Genomic DNA, 16,665 nt, shown 5'->3' with positions numbered 1-16,665 from the left:
TGAGGGGATCAGTGTGATGGTGATGTAGTGAGTGTGAGGGGGTCCGGGTGACAGTAATGGAGTGAGTGTGAGGGGGTTAGGGTGACGGTGATGGAGTGAGTGTGAGGGGGTTAGGGTGACAGTGATGGAGTGAGTGTGAGTGGGTCAGGGTGACGGTGATGGAGTGTGATGGGGTCAGGGAGACAGTAATGGATTAAGTGTGAAGGGATTTGTGTGACAGTGATGGAGTGAGTGTGAGGGGGTCTGGTTGACGGTGATGGAGTGAGTGTGAGGGGGTCAGGTTGACGGTGATGGAGTGAGTGTGACGGGTCAGGGTGAAGGTGATGGGGTGTGTGTGAGGGAGTAATGGTGATGGTGATGGAGTGAGTGTGAGGGGATCAGTGTGACGGTCACGGAGTGAATATGTGGGGGTCCGGGTGAAGGAGGTGGACTGAGTGTAAGGGAGTAAGTGTGACAGTGATGGAATGAGTATGACGGGGTCAGCGTCATGATGATGGGGTGAGTGTGGGTGGGTCAGGGTGATGGTCATGGAGTGAGTGTGAGAAGGTCAGGGTGACGTTGAAGGAGTGAGTGGGTGGGGGTCAGTGTGACGGTGATGGAGTCAGTGTGAGGGGATCAGTTTGACAGATATTGAGCGAGTGTGAGGGGATCAGGTTGAGGGTGACAGAGGATGTGTGAGGGGTTCAGGGTGACGGTGATGGAGTGAGTGTGAGGGGGTCAGGGTGACTGTGATGTCGTGAGTGTGAGGGGGTCAGGGGTCCGTGATGGCGTGAGTGTGAGGTGGCCAATGTGAAGGTGATGGAGTGAGTGTGAGGGGGTCAGAGTGACGGTGATGGAGTGAGTGTGAGGGGTTCAGGTTGATGGGGATGGAGAGTGTGTGTTATGGATTTCATGATGCTGGTGATGGAGTGCATGTGAGGCCGTCAGGGTGACGGTGATGGAGTGAGTGTGAGGTGGTCCAGGTGACAGTGATGGGGTGAGTGTGAGGGGTTCCGGGTGCCGGTGATGGAGTGAGTGTGAGGGGCTCAGGGTGTCGGTGATGGAGTGTGTGCGAGGTGGTCCAGGTGATGTTGATGGAGGGAGTGTGAGGGGATCAATGTGTCTGTGATGGAGTGAGTGTGAGGGGGTCAGGATGACGATGATGGAATAAGTGTGAAGGGGTCAGGGAGACAGTAATGGAGTGTTTGTGAGCGGATCTGTGTGACGTTGATGCAGTGAATGTGAAGGGATCAGTGTGACGGTGATATGGTGAGTGTGAGGGGGTCTGGGTGACGGTGATGGAGTGAGTGTGAGGGGGCTAGGGTGACAGTGATGGAGTAAGTGTGAGTGGATCAGTGTGACTGTGATGAAGTGAGTGTGAATGTATCAGTGTGATGGTGATGGAGTGAGTGTGAAGGGGTCAGTGTGAAGGTGATGGAGTGAGTGTGGGGGATCATGATGACCAAGATGGAGTAAGTGCGAGGGTATCAGTGTGATAGTGATGGAGTGAGTGTGAGGGGATCAGTGTGTCGGTGATGGATTAAGTGTGCGGGGACAGGGTGATGATGATGGAACGAGTGTGAGTGGGTCAGAGTTACGGTGACGTACTGAGTGCGAGGGGACCAGTGTGATGGTGATGGAGTGAATGTGTGGGGATCAGTGTGATGGTAATGTAGTGAGTGTGAGGGGGTCCGGGTGAAGGCAATGGATTGAGTGTGAGGGGGTTAGGGTGACAGTGATGGTTTGAGTGTGAGTTGGGTCAGGATGAGAGTGATGGTGTGAGTATGAGTGGGTTAGGGTGACGGTGCTGTAGTGAGCTTGAGGAGGTCAGGGTGACGTTGATGGAGTGAGTGTGAGGGGGTCAGGGTGACTGTGATGGAGTGAGTGTGAGTGGGTCAGGTTGAGGGTGACGCAGTTTGTGTGGGGGGGTCAGGGTGATGATGATGGAGTGAGTGTGAGGGGTTCAGGGTGACTGTGATGTCGTGATTGTGAGGGGGTCAGGGGTCCGTGATGGAGTGAGTGTGAGGGGGGCAATGTGACGGTGATGGAGTGCATGTGAAGCCGTCGGGGTGACAGTGGTGGAGTGAGTGTGAGGTGGTCCGGGTGACGGTAATGGGGCGATGTGAGGGGTTCCGTGCGTCTGTGATGGAGTAAGTGCAAGGGAGTCAGGTTGATGGTGACGTACTGAGTGCGAGGGGATCAGTGTGACAGTGATGGAGTGAGTGTGAGTGAGGTCAGGGTGACGGTGATGGAGTGAGTGAGAGGGGTCAGGTTGACGGTGATGAAGTTAGTGTGAGGGGGTCAGGATGACAGTGATAGAACATAGAACATAGAAAAATACAGCGCAGTACAGGCCCTTTGGCTCTCGATGTTGCGCCGATCCAAGCCCACCTAACCTACACTCGCCCACTATCCTCCATATGCCTATCCAATGCCCGTTTAAATGCCCATAAAGAGGGAGAGTCCACCACTGTTACTGGCAGGGCATTCCATGAACTCACGACTCGCTGAGTAAAGAATCTACCCCTAACATCTGCCCTATACCTACCTTGCCTTAATTTAAAGCTATGCCCCGTCGTAATAGCAACAATGTCCTGTTCCTGAGTGAATACTGACGAAAAGTATTCATTCAGTGTCTCCCCAATCTCTTCAGTCTCCACGCACAACTTCCCACTACTATCCTTGACTGGACCTATTCCTACCCTAGTCATTCTTTTATTCCTGGCATACCTAAAGAAAGCCTTTGGGTTTTTCCTAATCCTACCAACCAAGGACTTTTCATGTCCCCTCCTTGCTGCTCTTAGCTCTCTCTTTAGATCCTTCCTGGCTACCTTATAACTCTCAATCGCCCCAATTGAACCTTCATGCCTCATCTTTACATAGGCCGCCCTCTTCCCTTTAACAAGGGATTCCAAGTCCTTATTAAACCACAGCTCCCTCACACGACACTTTCCTCCCTGCCTGTCAGGTACATACTTATCAAGGACACTCAATAGTTGCTCCCTGAACAGGCTCCACATATCGATTGCACCCTTCCCTTGAAGCCTACTTTTCCAAGCCACGCATCCTAAGTCATGCCTCACCGCATCATAATTTCCCTGCCCCCAGCTATAACTTTTGCCCTGCAGTGCACACTTATCTCTCTCCATCACTCGAGTAAAAGTCACCGAATTGTGGTCACTGTCCCCAAAGTGCTCACCTACCTCTAATTCTAACACCTGGTCTGGTTCGTAACCCAGCACCAAATCCAGTATGGCCTCACCTCTTGTTGGCCTGTCTACATATTGTGTCAGGAAACCCTCTTGCACACATCGGACAAATACCGACCCATCTAACGTACTCGAGCTATAGCTTTCCCAGTCAATATCTGGAAAGTTAAAGTCCCCCATAACAATCACCCTATTACTTGTTGTGGTTCTGCTCGCCGAGCTGGAAGTTTTTGCTGCAAACGTTTCGTTCCCTGGCTAGGGAACGAAACGTTTGCAGCAAAAACTTCCAGCTCGGCGAGCAGAACCACAACAACGGATACCCGAGCTACAAATCTTCAATCAGATTTTAAACACTTACGGGCGAGAAACGCTGAAACAAGCCAGGACTGATGATGTTCCCTAGCCAGGGAACGAAACGTTTGCAGCAAAAACTTCCAGCTCGGCGGGCAGAACCACAACAACGGATACCCGAGCTACAAATCTTCAATCAGATTTTAAACACCCTATTACTGTCACTCTTCTCCTGAATCATACTCGCAATCCTTTCTTCTACGTCTCTAGGACTATTAGGAGGCCTGTAGAAAACTCCTAACAGGGTGACCTCACCTTTCCTATTTCTAACTTCAACCCAAACTACCTCAGGTGGCGAGTCATCATCCATCGTCCTTTCCACCGCTGTAATACTATCCTTGACAAGCAATGCCACACCTCCCCCTCTTTTACCCCCACCTCTGACCCTACTAAAACATTTAAACCCTGGAACCTGCAACAGCCAATCCTGTCCCTGTTCTACCCATGTCTCCGTAATAGCCACAACATCGAAATCCAAGGTACCAGTCCACGCTGCATGTACACCTACCTTACTTCGTATACTTCTCGCGTTGAAGTATACACGCTTCAAGCCACCTTCCTGTATACAGGTACCCTCCTTCGAGATTGATTCCATGTTCCTAACCTCCCTACACTCAACGTCCTGCACCCTAAAGCTACAGGCTAGGTTTCCATGACCCTGCAGAGTTAGCTTAAACCCCCTCCCCAAACAGCACTAGCAAACCTCCCCCCAAGGATACTGGTGCCCCTCAGGTTCAGGTGTAGACGATCCTGTTTATAGAGGTCCCAACTTCCCCAGAAAGAACCCCAGTTATCCAGATACCGGAATCCCTCCCTCCTGCACCATCCCTGTAGCCATGCATTTAACTGTTCTCTCTCCCTATTCCTCGACTCTCTATCATGTGGCACGGGAACAAACCAGAGACAACAATCCTGTTTGTTCTAACTCTGCGCTTCCAACCTAGCTCCCTGAAAGTCTGCCTAACATCCTCATTCCTCTTCCTACCTATGTCGTTGGTGCTAATGTGGACCACGACTTCGGACTGCTCCCCCTCCCCCTTAAGGACCCAGAAAACACAATCAGAATTGTCATGTACCCTTGCACCTGGGAGGCAACATACCAATCGTGAGTCTCTCTCGCCCCCACAAAACCGCCTGTGTCCCGAACTATCGAGTCCCCAATAACTATTGCTCTGCTCTTCTCCACCCTTCCCTTCTGAGCAATGGGGGTTGGCTCAATGCCAGAGGCCTGAACCCCATTGCTTATCCCTGGTAAGTCGATCCCCCCCACAAGTATCCAAAACGGTATTTTTGTCCTTGAGGGGAACAGCCGCAGGGGGTCCCTGCACTGGCTGCTTCCTCCCAGTCCCCCTCACTGTCACCCAACTGTCTGCAATCTTTGGAGTTACTACTTCCCAAAAGCTCCGATCTATGACCCCCTCTGCCTCCCGAATAATCCTAAATTCATCCAACTCCAGCTCCAGGTCCCTAACACCGTCTTGGAGGAGCTGGAGGTGGGTGCACTTCCTGCAAGTGTAATCAGCAGGGACGACCATGGCATCCCTCACCTCAAATATGTTGCAAGAGGAACATTGCACTGCCTTCACTGCCATCCCTCTAAAAGTAACCTTTAAAAAAAAGGTCTAAAGAATAGAACAAGCAAAATGCTGCACTTACCTGCTTACCACAACGGGTCTTATTATTAGGTTAGAGGAGGAGGGCGGGTGGGAGGCACTACCCCTGTAGTGCCTCGGGTTCCTCTCCTGCGCGCCTTTATAGGAAAAACCTACCCAGGCAAGCTTGTGCTACACCAGCTTCCGGGTCCGCTCCAAGCTTTTTTTTTAAAAAAACTTTTAAATTTAAACAGTTAAACAAACGTAACTGCGTCTACAAACAGACATTGCCAAACAGCCCTTACCTGCTCTGCCGAGAGAGTGAGGCCTTTAGAGGGGACTTGAGGATCATTTTTCACCCAGAAGGTTTTGTGGTCTGGAATGCACTACCGAAGAGGGAGTTTTCACGGGTTACCTCATATCTGTTACAAAGTACTTGGATGACCTCTTGAAGTGTAGAAAAATGGGACTAATGTAGATGGTGCTGTATTTCTGATGAGTGCATGGTTGAGCAAGGTAAATGATTGAGAAGCTTACGACAGGAATTGAAGGGTTTCAGAACACTCTATATGCACAAAGGTCATAAGATAGAACTTGCAACAGCTTCAAAAAGTATGTCAATGGCAAAATTAAGGGAAAAGAACGTGCAGCTTCGTTACCATCTGAAACCAGAGAATGGAGAATGGAGAAGAGGGAAATGGCAGAACTATGCAGCAAATATTTCAGTTATGTCTTCGCAGAAGAAAACAAAACAAAAAAACAATCTTCTCAGCAATACAAGGAAAGCTTAATCTGGTGAGAGAGAGAAAGGGCATAGAATACAATTAGCAAATAAACATTATGGAGAAAATACTTTAACTGAAAGTAATGGGACTGAGAAAAAGGCAACAGAGATTTTTCAAATGGGATTCATTTTGAGAGACTGACTTTCAGCTAACCTATGGAGAAGCAATCAATGCAATACGATTGGATTTTCAGAAAGATTTTGATAAATCCCCAAGCCTACTATGCAAATTCGAATCCTATGGGACTGGGGCTAACAGAAGGGCATGGTTTTACAATGGGAGAGCTAACAGGAGACAGTGAGTAGGAATACATTTGACAGCAGAGGACTCGGGGGTATAGCAGGATTCAGTGTTTGGGCTGTAGCTATTTCAAATACACACCAAGCTTTTGTTAGAGGGAATCATATGCAATATTTCCAAGCCTGTTGATGGCACTAATCGATATCGGATTATGAGTGGGTGAGGAGGATGTAAAAGGTGACTGAGGCAAGTGGAGTGTCTGTTCAAATACAGGGCAATGAAGAGCAGTGTGGGTAGATGCGACATTGTACCCTTTGATGCAAAAAAGAGAATGGTAGCCTACCATTTGAAAAGGTTGGAAAATTTTACTCTATAAAAGGACTTATGATTCTTTTTGTTTCATTCTTCACCGACCTCTGCCGTCTATACAGGGCAGTGAGTTCTGTAGCCAGAAGAAACACTGGGAATGGCATTGGGGCACTTACCAGTGTACACAGACCTACCAGTTGGGGAGCTGTCACATTGAAAAGGATCTGGATCTCCCTGTACACTAGTCACGGAAAGTATTTTTTTGCAGGAACAGAAAGCAGTTAGGAAAGGAAATGGTGTGTTGGACCTTCATTGCAGGGGGATTTGTGTCCAGGTGTCAGGGTGTTTTACTGCAGCTGCACAGGCCCTTGATGAGACCCCATCTCGAACATTGTGCAGTATTGTGGGCAGTTTTGGTCTCCTTACTAAATAAAGAACAATGCTGACATTGCGGGACAGCAGTCAGGATGACCAGACTGATCTCTGGGATGAGAGGCTTGTTGTGGGAGCAGAGTTTGGATCGACTGAACCTATATTCCATGTGTTTTAGCAAAATGAGTGGATACCTCAGTGAAATATATCACACTCTGACATAGTGAGACAGATTACAAGCAGTGATGATAATTCTGGAGCCATTTCAGAGACCATTGCAGAGTTTATCACATGTTTGTGCGTCTTGAGTCACTTTTACACCAGACCTGGAAAGCACGGGAGATTTACTTCCTGAAAGTACATTGGGGAAGTAAACTAATGTTTACAATCAACATTGGCATCAGGCTAACTGTTACTGACACCAGATTTTATATCTCAATATTTTATTAATTGTTTTTAACTTCCACCAGCTACCAAAGCATTATCCTGGATTGGATTAGTAATCCAATGACATTTCCACAATAGCACCATCTCCACATGGGGACCGATCAGAAATCACACTGAGCAGGTTATTCCTGTGCTGCTTGACAGCTCTGTTAAAAAGAACTCCCACCAATTTGAGCATCGTGATGGGACTTAGTGCATGGAAATTGGTCAGATTGTAATTATTCTTCTCTTAAGGGAAGTTGAGTAATTTTCCACATTGCCAGGGAGATGTCAGAGTTGGAGCTGGAATGAAACAGCTTCCCCAGGGACACAGCTTGTCTTGCAGCACAAGTCTTCAGTCCTTTTGCAGGAATGGGGTCAGGGCCCATTGCCTTTGTCATATCTACTGTGTTCAGCTCTTTCTCCATGTCACGGGCAGCGAATCGAATTGGTTGAAGACTGGCATCTGTGATTCTGTGGTCATCATGGCGAGGGTGAGGTAGATCATCCACTCAACACTTCTGGCTGAGGATGTTGCAGATACTACATCCTTGTCTTTTACACTGAGGGTGCAGGGTTTTTCTGTTACTTAGGATGGGGATGTTTGTGGAGCCCTTTCCTGCATCATTTGTTTAATCGTCCATCGCCATTTGTGACTAAATGTGACAGGACTGCAGATCTTCAATCAGATTTTTGGTCAAGTGCGGTAGCTTTAATGGGTTAGCATCAGATTTAGGTTCACGTGGTTCTGACCTTGACACGTTCACCCACACTCGTCACTGAGCCATATTGATCATGTTGATGGTGTAAATATATGGCTTACGTGTAGAATAGATTGCTGGCTGCGAGTGTGGATGTGCTCGGCGTTCGGAGGCCTGAGGTGGTGCTGGGTGGCACGCGTGCAGAACGAGATCACGTGATGCTCTGTTTCGCACCCCGGAAGAGCGCGAGGAGGTCACGTGGTGTTCCGTTTCGCGGGCAAGGAGGTCATGTGATGCTCCATTTCGCGGGCCGAAGGAGGTCGTGTGGTGTTCCGTTTTGCGGACAAAAGAAGGTCACGTGGGGTCGGACATCTGGGAACATGAGGAGGCGGAGAATGGAGTCAGATCTACAGCCAATCAGAAGACAATCCCACCTCAGTGATTGCATGACTTTTTTTATTGTATAAAAGACTGGGTCGGGGCAGGAATACATCATTCTTTGCAAACGACACACTTTGTAGTGTGTCAGGGACAGAAAAATTTAGACCCAGAGCTCTGTATACTTTATCGACTTACTGCTAAAATAAAACTAAGAGTGTGAGACCAAATATCTTCTCCTATTGCTTCATTTAAAGAACACACAGGATTGGGCTCACACATAGAAGAAAGTAAGTTGGTGGATTGAGCCTAAGTCCAACAATTGGTCACCCTGATGTGATGAAGGCGGAGAAGTGACGGAAAAGAGAGAAAAATAGAAATGACAGACAACTGATGTCTGAAGACAACAACAAGCGGCGCCGCATAAAAAGGTGAGCAGACACCTGTTTATATCGAAGTTCTGAAATTGGAGATACCACATTGATTGTTGTCATTATACTGCAAGTGTCCTAGTAATAGTAAGTGGATAAAGTATTGATATAATACATACAAGTTTAAAGTCGCATGGGGTTAGAGTCCTCATAAAAGCACCAAGGTACATAAGTGTGAGGAAGTTTCAAGTCCATTGAGCAGGATCTCATAAAAACAACGCTCATAAATTTTGGTTTATGATTGATGTGTTGTAAGTTTTAAAATTATATTGGGGAATGTACGGAGGGTGGCAGAAAAGCAAGTGGCGTCTCGGAGACAAAGACGGTGGTGTCTCAGCGAGTGAAAGTCAGCAGTGGAAACCTAACGGTGATAATAAAACTGCTGATAATTTTCACTGAAAGGGTCAGTTGCTCGGGTGTACTCCATACAAACTGACCGGCCACCGGATTTGTCTCTGATTGGGTTGGTTGCTCGGTTATATTATATCCAAACCAACTGGATGGGAGGATTAAAAACAAAAATACATAAAATGGAAGGGGAATTTGATAAAGAGTGTGAAGAATACGGAGGATGTTCTTCCGATTTAATGTTGCCTGTAAAACAGCAGGGGGTAAAGCCAGAAGTCAGTTAGTCAGTAGGCTCGCAAAGAACAAACACAAAAACAATGATGGAGAAATATGACAAGATTTGGGAAGAATTACAAAAACAAAGTAAAGTCCCTAAAGATGAGGAGAGGAAGGAATTGTCGCCATTTTTAGGAAAAGCAGAAGAGCAAGTTAAATTAGAAGTAGAAGAGCATATGAACGGAAAGAAAGGGTATATATTGGTTAGAAGGAAGTGGACAAAAGAAGACGAGGAGAAAGACGAAAGGAGGATTCATCTACATAACATGATGTTAGCCTGTGTAGCGGTAGAAACATTACAAAGGGGAATAGGTGGTACCTCTAAAACAGAAAAGGCAGGACCATCCGGGCCTTTGTATCCTAACTTGCCTGAGGCACAATTACCGCCCCCATATCCTGTAACACAAATGCCACTTATGCATGTTCAAGAAGGGGTGTTAGATGTGCAAGAAGTAGGAACAAGAGAGTACAATTTGGTAAAAGAAAGACTGGTGGAAGCACTAGAAGAAAGCATCAGAAAAGTAGAAAAACTAACATTAGAAGCTGAACAGAGGATTAAGGATGTGGAGGTAGCAAGCAGGATGACAATCACGTACAGTAGAAACAAAGAATAACCAGGACAGGGGAGATATTCAATAGTGCAAGAGCTAGATGCTCACTCGACACTGTATATAGGGCTGACAATGAAATGAGGGGAAGATGACATAGTTCAGGTCAGTTATCAGATAACGGATTTTCAGACAGGAGAAGGAGAGATTTAAGGGAAGGAAGAAGTAGGGAAAACTGGGATGAGGAGGAGTCAAGGAATAGCACAGATAGTGAAGACGACAAGTCCTGACCAGGGGACGGTCCAAACACATACCCCGTCACTTTGAAAGGCTCGAGGACCATGCATACCGAACATGGCCCATCAGGAGTACAGCCCCCGTTTGAAAACAGTTATGATCTGTGACGAAGGGATACATTGTGGCAGCCCATAAAATATCAGCACCACCAAATGCCTTTAGTTTATAAAGGCTCTTTTACGGGGGATGTGTATCAGCCCTTTACCTGTACGGACATGAACTGCATCCTGGATAAAATGCCCCCGCCCATGGAGGGAGGTGGACCCTGGATGACTAAATTTTGCCAATACACACTAGGCCACAAGTTAGCTATGGGTGACTGGAGAGTGTCTGCGGGGACCACTTTAGGACCTGACTCGGACCCGTTTGTGCAGCATGCCACCTGTGTGGGAAGGGCGATGAGGGATAGATTCCCAATTCCACCGGGGGCGGTACACTCGCTCACCTTCACAATGAAGAAGGGTGAGGATATGCCTACCTTTTTGGGTAGATGTAAAGCCACATGCGGGGAGCCATCCAGGGTCGGGTCAGCTGCAGACCACGTTATTTAGGAATGCCATTATGGCAGGGATGCCTAAGGAAGTAAAAGAGGCGATGGAGAGTAATCCTAATATCCCAGGTTGTTCTACAGAACAGTGGGAAAAACACTTGACGCATCACATGAAGCGTTAAAGGACAAAACAGGATAAAGATAAACAGAGCAATGAGTCAGCTCAAGTGCAGCTGCTGAAGTTACAGCTTGATGAGGCTAGAAGGAAGGTTAATGAAGCAAAGAAGGCCTCCCAAAAGACGACTAATCAGATGGTTCAGCAGCCGTCGCCACAAAACAATCTGCTGAGTCTAGACCCAACACCTGATTCGAAGCCATACTACCCCCATTATGGGGGCAGGTCTACAGGTGATCCAGGAGGAATGTGTGGTAGAGGAAGGGGCAGTGGAGGAGTCAGAGGTCAGCCACCCTACACCTGTTTTGAATGTGGCCAATCTGGGCATTGGAGAAGAACTTGTCCCCTGCTGTGGGGACCACAGGGAGGCCAGGGATTGATTCGAGGACAGTATGTCCACTCAAATCAGCCTCCTTTTCAACAGGCTGTTCAGCCTTACCAAGTCCCAAATGCAGCTGCAGCCCCGGTACATAGACAGTACCCCCAAACTATCCCGGAAGGGCAGGGGTACGAATATTGACGGGGCCCGAGAACTCAGGGACATATGGGATTTGGCAGACCCCTATATGCAAATGAGGATAATGGACAGAAATTTGTCTTTTTTGGTTGACACAGGTGCCAGATTTTCTACCATCATTTGTGATCTACCTCGGTCAAATATTTCATCCTCCAGTGTCCAGTTAGTAGGGTTCTCGGGTATATCAAAAATCCTGCCTTTGACATCGCCACTGATCACATTAGTGGCCAGACAGACTTTTCATCACCAATATATTTCATCAGCTGCATGCCCTGTGAATTTGATGGGACGTGACTTGCTGGTGAGATGCGGGGTCTCGGTTCTGTGCGGACCAGATGGACTCGTAGTAACCTTTCCAAATGGCTATTCTGTCAATTGTTCTATGGCGATGATTCACTCTGGAACCCAAATGATGTTATCACCGGACACATCACCAATGGCAGAAGGGCAGTGGGCAGATATAAACTGGGGACTCCTTGAACCTGAGAACAGGCAGAACAACGGCATACAGTCTTTTTACAACCAATGGCGACCCTGGGCTCAGATGCTGCATCCTTATGCTCCTCCTGCAGATCCCCTTCATATGACCCTATATTACGATAGAGATGATAATGAAATCTATCAGCATGCATCCTATCAATACCTAGAAGGGACTCAATGGGATATTTCCTCCAGTTGCATTCTGCTAGGGACAGAAGGTGTGATGGGTATTGTGGAACTAACTGCAGAACAGTTGGAATGGTATGAGATGTCTGAAGAAGCTATACCGCATGTCACATTGGCAGTGCGTGCTGAATATCAGGCCAAGGATCTGGGACCTATGTCCAAACGCTTGATGACGCTAACTGATTGGGTTTGGACTCAGTTACCCGGCTTACAATACTCACCCTCCGTTGAAGCTTATAGAATTATGTACAGAACAACTGACAAGGTGTTGCTGGAGCATAGGCAGATTGAAAGGTTTCATGGCAGGGAAAAGATGGACCATCCACAGGCTGCAGCAATGCTTGACACTCTACCGGATGCCTTGTGGTCAGCAGGTTCGACGGACGTTGGTTACTGCAAACACGTCGCACCAATCACATTCGATTTAATAGACCACACTCCGATTTGGCAGAGACAATACGCACACAAACCAGAGGCTGAAGCCGCCATCACCGACACAATTGAAGGATTGGTAGCAGTAGGAGTGCTAGAACCCTCTCAGTCAGCCTGGAACACTCCTATCTTACCTGTAGAGAAGCGGAATACAGGCAAATATAAGATGGCGCATGACCTTAGACGGATCAATAGTATCGTTTCTACTCCAACACTTCCAGTCCCAAACCCTTACACTGCGATGTCTGTGCTGACCCCTGACCATAAGTGTTTCTCGTGCATTGATCTGGCCAACGCGTTCTTCTGTTTGCCCCTAGCTGATCATTTGAGGGACATTTTTTCGTTCACCTACAAAGGCCAACAACTTCGCTATACAAGGGTCCCTCAAGGGTTTATTTTGTCACCTGGGTTGTTTAATCAGGTACTGAAATAGCAGCTGAAGCATCTGACGCTCCCAAACAGGGTGGTATTGATCCAGTATGTGGATGATATTCTTTTGGCGGCACCCGACCATGTTTCTTGTTTGGCAGTTACAAAGTCGTTGCTGCTTCTCCTGTATAACGTCGGATTCAAAGTTTCACGGGCTAAATTACAATGCTGCAGACGAACGGTGTCTTTTCTGGCTAGAGTTATTTCCGCTAAGGGAACAGGTGTGTCTCCGTCCCATAGATCCTCCATTCTGCATCATACCAAACCAGTCACTGTAAAAGACATGCTTTCATTTCTTGGGTTGGCAGGATACAGTAGACAATTCGTTGCATCATATGGGGAGCTCACTTTCCCTCTCAGGGCCATGGTAAATGAACAAGGCATGAGAAACTTGTTGGCCCATTTGCAGTGGACCACGGAGGCAGACGAAAGTTTCATATCTCTTAAACAGGCCCTAATGCGGGCTGCTGATTTTGCGGTCCCAGGTTACAAAGAGTCATTTTTCTTCGATATTTCTGAAAAAGTACAACAATAAATGGTGTTCTTTTTCAGAAAAAAGGGGGAGGCAGGCAGGTGCTGATGCATGTAAGTGTTACCCTTGACCCAATAGAAGACAGACACCCGCCATGTACAAGACGTGCAGCAGGGGTAGCAAAAATTCTCCAAAAGGTAGCACATATAGTCATGAGCCATTCACTAACAGTACTGACAACACATAGTATAGTGGCCTATGTGAACTCAACAGTCTTTACAATGACGTCATTGCGGCAAATCAGGTTAGAGAAAATCCTGAATTCACCACATATAATCTTTACACACGAAGGACTTAACATGGCTGATAACATGGGAGAAGGAGAGCCACATATGTGTGAGGAAAGGGCACATAGAGACGCCAAAGTTAGGGCAGATTTACAGGCAATTCCATTAGTAGACCCAGAAGAAGTGTTGTTCACAGATGGTTGCTGTTACAGACATCCAATTGAAGGACTTATAGCAGCCTATACAGTGGTGCGACAGACAAGTGAGGGATTTGAAGAAGTTTAGATTAGATTAGACTTACAGTGTGGAAACAGGCCCTTCAGCCCAACAAGTCCACACCGACCCGCCGAAGCGAAACCCACCCATACCCCTACATTTACCCCTTACCTAACACTACGGGCAATTTAGCATGGCCAATTCACCTGACCCGCACATCTTTGGACTGTGGGAGGAAACCGGAGCACCCGGAGGAAACCCACGCAGACACGGGGAGAACGTGCAAACTCCACACAGTCAGTCGCCTGAGTCGGGAATTGAACCCGGGTCTCAGGCGCTGTGAGGCAGCAGAGCTAACCACTGTGCCACCGTGCCGCCCACAACAAAACAACTGCAAAGTGTTGACAGGAAAAGTGACAGGCAAAGAACCAGCCCAGTTGGCTGAACTACAGGCAATGATAGCTGCGTTAGAATGGTCAGAAGGAAAAAGAGTAAAAATCTACACCGACTCTGTATATGTGGCAGGGGCAATACAGGTAAAACTCAGTCAATGGATCAGAGCAGGATTCTTAACAGCAGCAAAAATCCCAATTAAACATGAAAAAGAGGTGAGAAGATTAGCAGTGGCCCTAATGAAACTTGCACAAGTGGCAGTGATTAAGTGTAGAGGACATGATAAAACTGAGACAATAGTAGCTAAGGGCAATCAGGAAGCAGACTTAGCAGCAAAAAAAGCAGCAGGATACGTACCCCAGTATATAATGATGCAAACAGAGAGAACAGTGTATGATCCGCTGCCCACCTGCGATGCAAATGTGTTAATAACAGAACAGCAGAAAGCCTCTCCTCAGGAACTGACAGTATGGAGAGAGAGAGGGGCCATAGAGTCAGAAGGAATTTGGAGGTCCCCGGACGGTTGACCAGTGCTACCCCCAGGTTTGATAGCTTCCATGCTCTAGGAAGCTCATGGGTTGACAAACTGTGGAAAGACGCAGATGCTGAGGTATCTGACACATTGGTGGCATCCGTACTTGCCAGCAATGATTGAAAATTATATCAGAGAATGTAAAACGTGTACGGAATATAATGTAAAAGCAACAGTGAAACCACACAAGGGAAAATTCCCTCTCCCAAGAATGCCAGGTCAGGAAGTAGTGATTGACTACACTGACATGATAGAGAGAGTAAACGGATGCAGGTACCCTTTGGTAGCACTGGATGCATACACTGATTGGCCAGAAGCGATACCTGCGAAAAAGGAAGACGCAAAAACAGTGATCAAAGTTTTGACATTCCAATGCATTGGTTTCCAAAGAAAGTCAGGTCAGATAATGGCACACATTTTAAGAACAAAGACATGCAAGAAGTTGACGCAGCTTTAAGACTGAAACATGCGTTTGGAACAGTGTACCATCTTCAGTCACAGGGAAAAGTGGAAAGAATGAATCAGTCCATAAAAGGAAAACTAGGAAAAGTGTGTGCACAAATGAAGTTAAGCTGGGTGGATGCTCAACCTTTAGCCTTAATGTCCATTAGAAGCTCAGTAAACTCTATCACAGGGTTTACCCCATACGAGCTAACAACAGGGCAGCAGTTCCTGGGACCAGGAGCTGGAATACAGATGTTAGAGGGAGCAGTCTCAATAAGGTAAAAATCTTATTATGACCAACTAACAGCTTTGGTGTCAGCTTTCTCTAAACAGGTTGGATCGGAAAAGGGGGACCTACAGAGCCAAGCGCCATCCACCACAGACTGGGTCCTGCTGAAGGTGATCAAACGGAAGTGGTCAGAGCCACGGTGGACAGGACCTTACAAGGTGGTGGAGAGGACATCTCATGCGATCAGACTACAGGGAAAAAGAGAAACCTGGTATCATTGGAGACTGTGTGCAGTTTCGGAACCGCCAACGAGAACTCTAGAACAAATAAGAACAGAAAAAGAGTAGAAGGGTCTTAAACTTTTAACTTTTGTGTAAAGGATATCATGTTTATCTTAGCAACTAGCCCACAATATCCTAGGCTGTTGGGGTTGGGAGTTTTTGCTATTATTTTATGTATAGGTGTTATGCCACTGTTAATAAGGGTATCAACCGCGAGGGACAAGCACACAGACGAGGGAGAAAGTCCCAGGAATAAAAGATCAACAGGACAAGCGAAGGACAAATGTTTAAGGGAGGTGGGGAGCTGGGTGCACATCAGACATGATAAAAAGTGTGGTACAACATACCAGTTTGACTTATGTGAAGTAATTAACTGTGGCCAAGATGCAGGAAGCTGGAGGGAGTACGATGTATATCTTTGCGTGCATTCCAATTCCTATAGGTGGTGCCCGACATGGAATCATGTACTAACATGGACTGGGGTAAAATGGACACCCAAGCAGTTGCCATCCTCAGATGGTAAATAGATGGTTCGAGACCATATAGCCTGATTAGGGGGGCAACTCAATCATTCCTCAGAGCTAAAAAAAATCCACTCTTGTTAACCCTGACAAGATTGAACATTAACCCTGGTCCCAAAGAGTACAGATTTACTGTGGGAGTGATGACAGAAGCTTTTATTTTGTAATAGGTGTAGATCAATCAGGGGTGGATCCCATGGGACTAGTGAAGGTAACCTTAGTGGACCCTCCTACGAACCATTCACAAACCGAAAACACAACAAGCATGGTGGTAGAACCAAGTTCAGGAATTGTGATAGTAACCTACAGCAACCTCACGAGAAGGGGTAGTATTAAATT

General features: G+C 47.1%; 1 pseudogene; it reads left to right on the top strand.

The window, feature by feature from the left end:
• Window positions 1-11,812: 11,812 nt before the first annotated feature.
• LOC132824819 (uncharacterized) lies at window positions 11,813-15,871 on the top strand (annotated as a pseudogene).
• The last annotated feature ends 794 nt before the right edge of the window (window positions 15,872-16,665 follow it).

Source organism: Hemiscyllium ocellatum, chromosome 19 (genome assembly GCF_020745735.1).
Source record: "Hemiscyllium ocellatum isolate sHemOce1 chromosome 19, sHemOce1.pat.X.cur, whole genome shotgun sequence".
In the NCBI taxonomy this organism is placed as follows: domain Eukaryota; kingdom Metazoa; phylum Chordata; class Chondrichthyes; order Orectolobiformes; family Hemiscylliidae; genus Hemiscyllium; species Hemiscyllium ocellatum.
The sequence above is the reverse complement of the archived record's forward strand: the minus strand, read 5'-3'. Positions and strand labels throughout refer to the sequence as shown.